Below are 7,466 nucleotides of genomic sequence, written 5' to 3' on the forward strand. Positions count from 1 at the left end.
TAAAACACTGCTGAGAAAAATCAAAGAAAATCTAAATGAATGGAGAGTTATGCCATGTTCACTGATTGGAAAACTCAAAATAGTAAAGATGCTAATTCTTTGCAAATTAATCTATAGGTTTAATGCAATATATATCAAAATTCTAGCAAAATATCTTTCTGGATATAGAGAAGAAAATTTATATGGAAGGCAAAAATCTACTATAGCTAAAACAATTTTGAAAAAAAGAATAAAGTTGGAGAAATTACATCATCCAATTTTAAGACTTAATGTAAAGCTACAGTAATCAAGAGAGTATGGTATTGGCAAAGGGATAGGCACCCAGACCAATGATAGAGAATCTAGGAATATATCCATGCAAATATAACTAATTTATTTTTGGCAAAGGTGCAAAAGGATTTCAATAGAGAGATAATAGTTTCTTCTTTGTTGATTTGTTTTTCAAAAAATGAACTGCAACAGTTGCACACTGTATGCAAAAAAGTTCTCTTTTAAATGTACTTCAACCTAAACTTCATGGCTTAAATAGATCATTCATCTAAAAACAAAGCATAAATGTATAAAACTTTCAGAGGAAACACAAGGGAAACCTTCATGACCTGAGGTTAGGCAAAGAGTTCTTAGATATGACACAAAAAGCACAATCTGTTAAAGAAAAAATGAATTAGTTCGTATCAAAAATGTTTAAATCTTGCTCTGTGAAAGACAGTGTTAAGAGAATTAGAAGAAAAATCACAGACTTGCAGAAAATATCTGCAAATTGTGTATTGGACAAAGAGCTTGTAACTAGAATACATAAAGAACTCTAAAAACTCAGGACACATTTTTTAATGGGTAAAAGACAAACAGGAACTGCTTCAAAGATTACTTAAGGATGACATAAGGACATAAAAATATTTTCTACATCTTTAACCATTTGGAAAATGCCAATCAAAATTATAAGATGGCCCTAAATACCTAGCAGAATTGTTAATATAAAAATACAATATCAAGATCTGGGGAGGATATGGAGCAACTAGAATTCTCATACCTTGCTGCTGTGAATGAAAAATGGTATAGTCACTCCGAAGATCTGTTTATCTGTTTCTTATAAAGTAAACCACACAATTACCATATGACTCTAGAGAAAAGAAAAAGCTTGTATTCATACACACAAAAGCATCTTGTGCCAGATATCTATAGAAGCCCTACTCATAATCACCCCAAATTGGAAACCATCCAAATGCCCTTAAATGAATGAAGGGTTAAACAAATGCTACGCATTCCTGCAATGGAATACTACTTAGCAATAAAAGGGAACACATCATTCATACTTGGATGACTCTCAAAGACTGAAGGTAAAAATTCAGTCTCAAAAGATTATAGACATTGTGATCACATTTATATGACATCCTCGAACAAACAGAACTATAGTGATGGAGAACATACCAGTGATTGCCTGGGGCTGGGTTTGGGGGAGTGTGCGATTACAAGGGGATAGCACAAGGAAATTTGTTTGAGGTGATAGAACTATATTCTGACTGTGGAGGTGGTCATCCAAATCTATGCATGTGTTAAAATTTTGGGAGTATACACTAAAAACATCCATTTTCCTGTATGGTTATTTACAAACCAAATTGTTTAATCTATACAGGAAACCGTAGAAAAAGAAAAAGCTAAATCAAAAAGAGGAAAGAAAACTGCATGTGCAATGTCTTGGGTTCTTTCTTGGCAGCACTGGAAAATTAATAACTCTTCCTCAGTTCTCAGCACCTGGCCCAGCACCTGGATTTGGCAATCTAGCTTCTGTTCTGGCTTTTCACATTGGAGACACCTGGATCAAAGACTCAAGACCATCTAGATAAAGACTTTCTATTGGGCTCCACCCAGTTTCACCTATAATTTGAATATGTGTCCCCTCTAAAACTCATTCTGAATTTAATCCTCAGTGTGTCAGCATCAAGAAATGGAGCCTTTAAGAGGTAATTGTGTCAATGAGGGTTCTGCCCTCATCAGTAGATTCATAGATTAATGAATTAATGGTTTATCATGAGAGTGAGGTTGGTGACTTTCTAAGAAGAAGAGAGATTTGAGTCAGCACATTCAGCTCTCTCACCATGTGATTGCCCTGCAACACCTTGGAATTCTGCAGAAAGTCCCCAGCAGGAAGGTCTCACCTGATGTGAACCTTCAACCTTGGACTTCTCAGCCTCCAGAATGGTAAGAAATAAATGTTGTTCTTTATATATTGCCCAGTTTTAGGTACTCTGTAACAGAGTGTTAGGTAACAGAAAATGAAGACAGCTTTTTACCCTCACTGTCCATTAGCCTTCAAGGTTTGCTTTGCTGGTCTTCCCATCTATAAACTCAATCCTAAATCAAAGACCAATAGTTACCAACCCTACTAGAATATTAGAATGACAGGTGATATTTAAAAATATCAGTATCTTGGGGTTTCATCTCTTTGAATGAGCCCTTGGTGCCCTCATTTTTTAAGCCTTTCCCAGGAAAGCCTAATGTGAAAATGACTATGAAACAATGAAGATGATCTAGGTTGCTTCTCTGAGGTTTAGTAAAAAACCCTCAGACTATGACCTCCAAAGTACTGATGGGTGGTGAACACTAAGTACAAAGAAAGGCTGCAGATCTAGTTCAGCTCTAAGCCTGCCTGAGGCAAGGACCGTGGATCCAGGGACCGGAGGAGGCAGAGAAGGCATGGTTTCACAAAGTTTCACCAGTGGTGCAAGGCATGCTCCTCTCTGGTTTCAGTAGTGAAGTACCCAGCAATTCATTCCCAGATCATAGGGTTGGGGGCGCCGGGGAAGAACATATTTGCAATAACTGAACAATTCTTTATGATCTGACTTTCCACGTGCTCTTTCTCACTGAATCCTTACAACATTCTTGTGGAAAAAAGGCAACCATCAAATCAAGAAATTTTCCCAAAGCCCTACAGTCTGCAAAAGTAAGTGATAAAACTAGGATTTTAGCAGCTAATAGTCTTAACCACTCCTCATTCTTAATCCAGTGAAAGTAACACAGGATTTATAATTCTATGGATTTGGAATAAAACTGTCCTTCTAGCACTTACTAGGTAGATGACTGTGGGCAATTAAATCTGATTTCTCTGAGCCTCAGTTTCCTAATCTGAGAAAATGGGGATAATAACTATCACATAGAAAAAAATCAATAAAAGAGTTACACAATAAAAATGCCATTCAATAAATGAGTCCTCCTGCCTCATGTTCTAAGACATAATCCTGCCTTCCCACAGATCATAACAATTCATTCTGAAGTTTCTCCATGAAATGGGATGCTTTGCTACATCATTCTGTAATCCCGGATTTTTTGCATATATATATGTGTGTGTGTGTATGTCTTACTCTATATCTCTGTGTGTCTCTCTATGTCTCTGTCTCTCTCTCTCTCATCCTTCCCATGTTTCTCTCTCTCACACACACACTCATTCACAGCTTTCAAAAGACACATCTGTCCTTACCTTCACTTTTTGTTTTAAAGAGCACACACACTTTACTCTGAACTATACCTAACATGCCCACGAGCTTTCCGCTCCATCTGTTCATTCCACATTTGTCTTCACATTCAAAGCAGCACCTTCCCCAAGACCAGTTCCCTAACCATCCCCCACCTTCACCACATCCCTAGTCTGAGGAAGGCCTGGTTCCCACCTGAGTTCATCTTTGTTAAATAGCATCCTGGAAAGCTGTCATCTTCAGTTAGTAGGGATAATGGGATTACTCTATCTGTGTAATAATAACATGTTCAATTTAAAGAAAAAAATCTGAAGCCACTTAAAAGCTGCTGTTTGGCACCAATACATTATTCCAGTAATGAATAATCACTAAAGATATTATTCTGGATGCAGTTATCATGCAGTGATGTGAATAAAATGCATTAGATGGAAAATTGTACTTCAAGTAAATATATGCACTGGTAGAAATGTATTACCACCCACTAATATGTATTAATGCAAAACCAAATGCCAACTGGAGTTCGCCTACATGGGTCTGAATGGCAGGCAGTGATTTGGAAGTGGGAGGAAATAGGTTTGGATTTGGCCAAATAGACTGAGAAGTGATAATGGGGGCTGTGGTTTATGATTCAAATATGAACAGGTAAGAATATTATGCCATGGACAGAACAGGCATGAGAGGCTCCCCTCCCACACCTCTTTAAGAGATTTTTATCTTTGACTAAGGATTACTGGTAGTTGTTGACATTTCTGAAGTAGTGGATCTTTTTTCCTCTTTCACAGTCTGCATCTTCAAATATTCTTTTCTGAAGAAGGTTAAAAGGAAGCCTGTATATTTTTTGCTAAGGTAAATGCCTTGCCATCTTATTTCATTTTCTCATTTTTTTCTTCAGTGCACAACCTAAGCAACTGTCCTGCTTGTTATACTCAAGATGAACTTGGCATATCTGAAATCTACAGGGATTTTCTCATTAGCACAGGGTTCCAGACCCAAACAGTGAAGATGGAGTTTACATTCTTAAATGGCACATCTTCAATTCTTGCCCTGTCCTCACTTTAGTATGCCCCAGAAGAAGCCAAAGATATGGACACTTTAAGACTCAGAAGAGCTTTCTCAGGCTTTCATTTTCCTATTTATTTTCAATCATTCTATTTTAAAAAGGTACAATTTTAAACCTGTCTTTAATTAAAAGACACCAGAGTTACAATGCAATACTATTTGGCAATCAAAACTAATGAAGCACGGATGCATGCTGCAACATGAATGAACTTGGAAACATTGTGCTAAGTGAAATAAGCCAGTTACTATACAAGGCCACATACTGTATGATTCCATTTGTATAAAATGTCCAAAATAAGCAAATCTGTAGAGACAGAAATCAGATTGGTAGTTGTCTAGAGCTGGCCAGGGGAGGGATGGGGACTGTTCAAGGCAAATGGGGAGTGACTCACGAAGAGTACCAGTTTCTTTTTGGGGTGATAAAATCTTTTAAATTGATTGTGGTGATGATCACATGTCTATGGATATATGAAAAACCACTGAGTTGTACACTGTAAATGAGTGAATTGTATGGCATGTGAATTATATCTCAATAAAGTTTTTACCAAAAAAAGACATCAGAGAAAGAGTGAAAACACAAAATACTATTTTGTAACATACATAATCAGTAAAGAACTAGCATCCAGAATATATGAAGAACAGTCAGTAGGCTGGGCGTGGTGGCTCATGCCTGTAATCCCAGTACTTTGGGAGGCCAAGGTGGATGAATTACGAGGTCAGGAGTTCAAGATCAGCCTGACCAACATGGAGAAACCCCGTCTCTACTAAAAATACAAAAAATTAGCCGGGCTTGGTGGCAGGCGCTGTCATCCCAGCCACTCGGGAGGCTGAGGCAGGAGAATCACTTGAACCCGGGAGGCGGAAGTTGCAGTGAGCTGAGATTGTGCCATCGCACTCCAGCCTGGGCAACAGAGCAAGACTCCGCCTTAAAGAAAGAGAGAAAGAGAAAGAAAGAAAGAAAGAAAGAAAGAAAGAAAGAAAGAAAGAAAGAAAGAAAGAAAGAAAGAAAGAAAGAAAGAAAGAAAGAAAGAGAGAGAGAGAGAGAGAGAGAGAGGGAGGGAGGGAGGGAAAGAAAAGAATAGCCAATAAAACAACATAAAGACAGAAAACTAATAGAAAACTGACTAACAGTAGATCAGGACTCTCACAAAAAGAAACTCCAACGGCCAATTAAAAAATAAAGATTAGAAAATGAAAAAGCCACAACAAAATAGCTTTGTACATTCATCAGATGGCAAAATAAATAATAATTCATTAACATTAAGTGGGATACAGTTCTGGAACAAGAGGAATCTCATATACTGCTGGTGGAAACAGAAATTACTAAAATCACTTTTGAAAACATTTTGTCAGTATCTCCTAATGCTGAAGGTATGGAGGCCCTGATGATACAGTGATTCCACCCTTAGGCACATAGCCTGAGAAGCATATATATATGTGCACAAAGGCAAAAGAAATTATTACTAGAACTGCACAGTAAGGTAGAAAATTTGGAATAGGAGAAACAGCACTACAATGAGAGCCCCAACTTTGGATTTTAGATTTTTTAGTAGGCATTGGACATGGGGTACTTATGCATCCTTGAATTTGAGGGGAGGCTCCAATGTCACTCAGGGATGGCCTCTGAATTTAAGAAGTGGGTTGCATGCACAGTCCACAATGGCCTAGTGTTGTGGGCCCACAATGGATATCATGCTGTGACCCATGGCAAAGGAGAGCATGGTATAAAGAAAAGGTTATGGCACGGCCCCATGGTATCTATTTTGTAGCTGGGCCATTGTGTTCCTTGGAGTATGCAGACATGGGGGTGCAGGTCAGTGACACTGGAACCATGTAGCATTCACATGAAAAATTCCTAGCATGTGAGTTAATTATGAATGACCCCTTTAACATTTAAAAGTTCAACATTAGGTCTTTTTCTACCCAAGCAAGGTGACGGGAGCAAATGAAGTGTCTGTTGAATGTTATTCTCATAAACAGCTTCTCGGTGAAAGGTCAAAAGGAGTCTTTTTCTTTTATTAGCCTGAATTCCTTGGTACAAATTGGAGTTGCTTATTCTATCTGTCCTCAGGTATGCCTGAATCTCTAAGTATTTTACAATTTTCATAAAGAGTACATTGATCTTATTACTCTTAAAACCCAGCCATTTTCAGAATAAAATATTTGCAGACCATATAATAATACTGTATAATTAATTCAGAGCAGATATAGTGAAGAAATATTTGTTGGGCTGAAGCCAGAGCAAGACCACTAAGAAGATGAGATTACTGTAGCTCAAGATACCACTTACTTTCAGAGGAAAAAAACAATGATTGCTTATTTGGTTAAATACTATAAATATTCCTGAGGAGAGAGAGACTTATTCCAGTGGCCTAGAGCTCAAGGAGAAAAGAGGAAGCTGTGTTGTCAGGGTGGGTGAAACACAGTAGTGGTTGCAGCTAAGCTAACATGCATCAAGAATGAGTATAAGGTGGCAGAATGGGGGCTTCAGTGCCAAGGCAGATTAACCCAATGTGGAAGAGTAAATCAACAGCAAAAACAGCAACAGGTAACAGACAGCATTGTCTATGCACCAAACAGCAATCTAAGTTCTTTATGTGCAAGATATTCATTGAATTCTCACAAGCAGCATTTGATATAGATACTACTATTGTGTCTATTTTATAAAGGAGAAAACTGAGCCAAGAAAGAGAGAGCAATTTGCCCACTATTATGCAGCTAATAAGAGGCAGCACCAAGCTTCAAATCATGACAATCTGGCTTGAGAGTCCCTAGCCTTAATCAAATTTTCCTGGGAATTATGAAACCAGGAAATCCAAAGGCCTTAGGGAAGTTGTCATATTAGGTTAGTATGCTTGACAATCTTCTCCGCAATGTTCCAATGTTAACTTTGTTACTTATAAGATATGTGCCCTTAGGCAACTTCCCCAGGCC

The 7,466-nt window shown here is 37.9% G+C and overlaps 1 pseudogene; it reads left to right on the forward strand.

Moving 5' to 3' along the window:
- The first annotated feature begins 3,259 nt into the window (after positions 1–3,259).
- On the forward strand, positions 3,260–4,136 carry LOC105544046 (annotated as a pseudogene).
- The last annotated feature ends 3,330 nt before the right edge of the window (positions 4,137–7,466 follow it).

The sequence above is a fragment of the Mandrillus leucophaeus genome, unplaced genomic scaffold, assembly GCF_000951045.1.
Source record: "Mandrillus leucophaeus isolate KB7577 unplaced genomic scaffold, Mleu.le_1.0 Scaffold297, whole genome shotgun sequence".
In the NCBI taxonomy this organism is placed as follows: Eukaryota; Metazoa; Chordata; class Mammalia; order Primates; family Cercopithecidae; genus Mandrillus; species Mandrillus leucophaeus.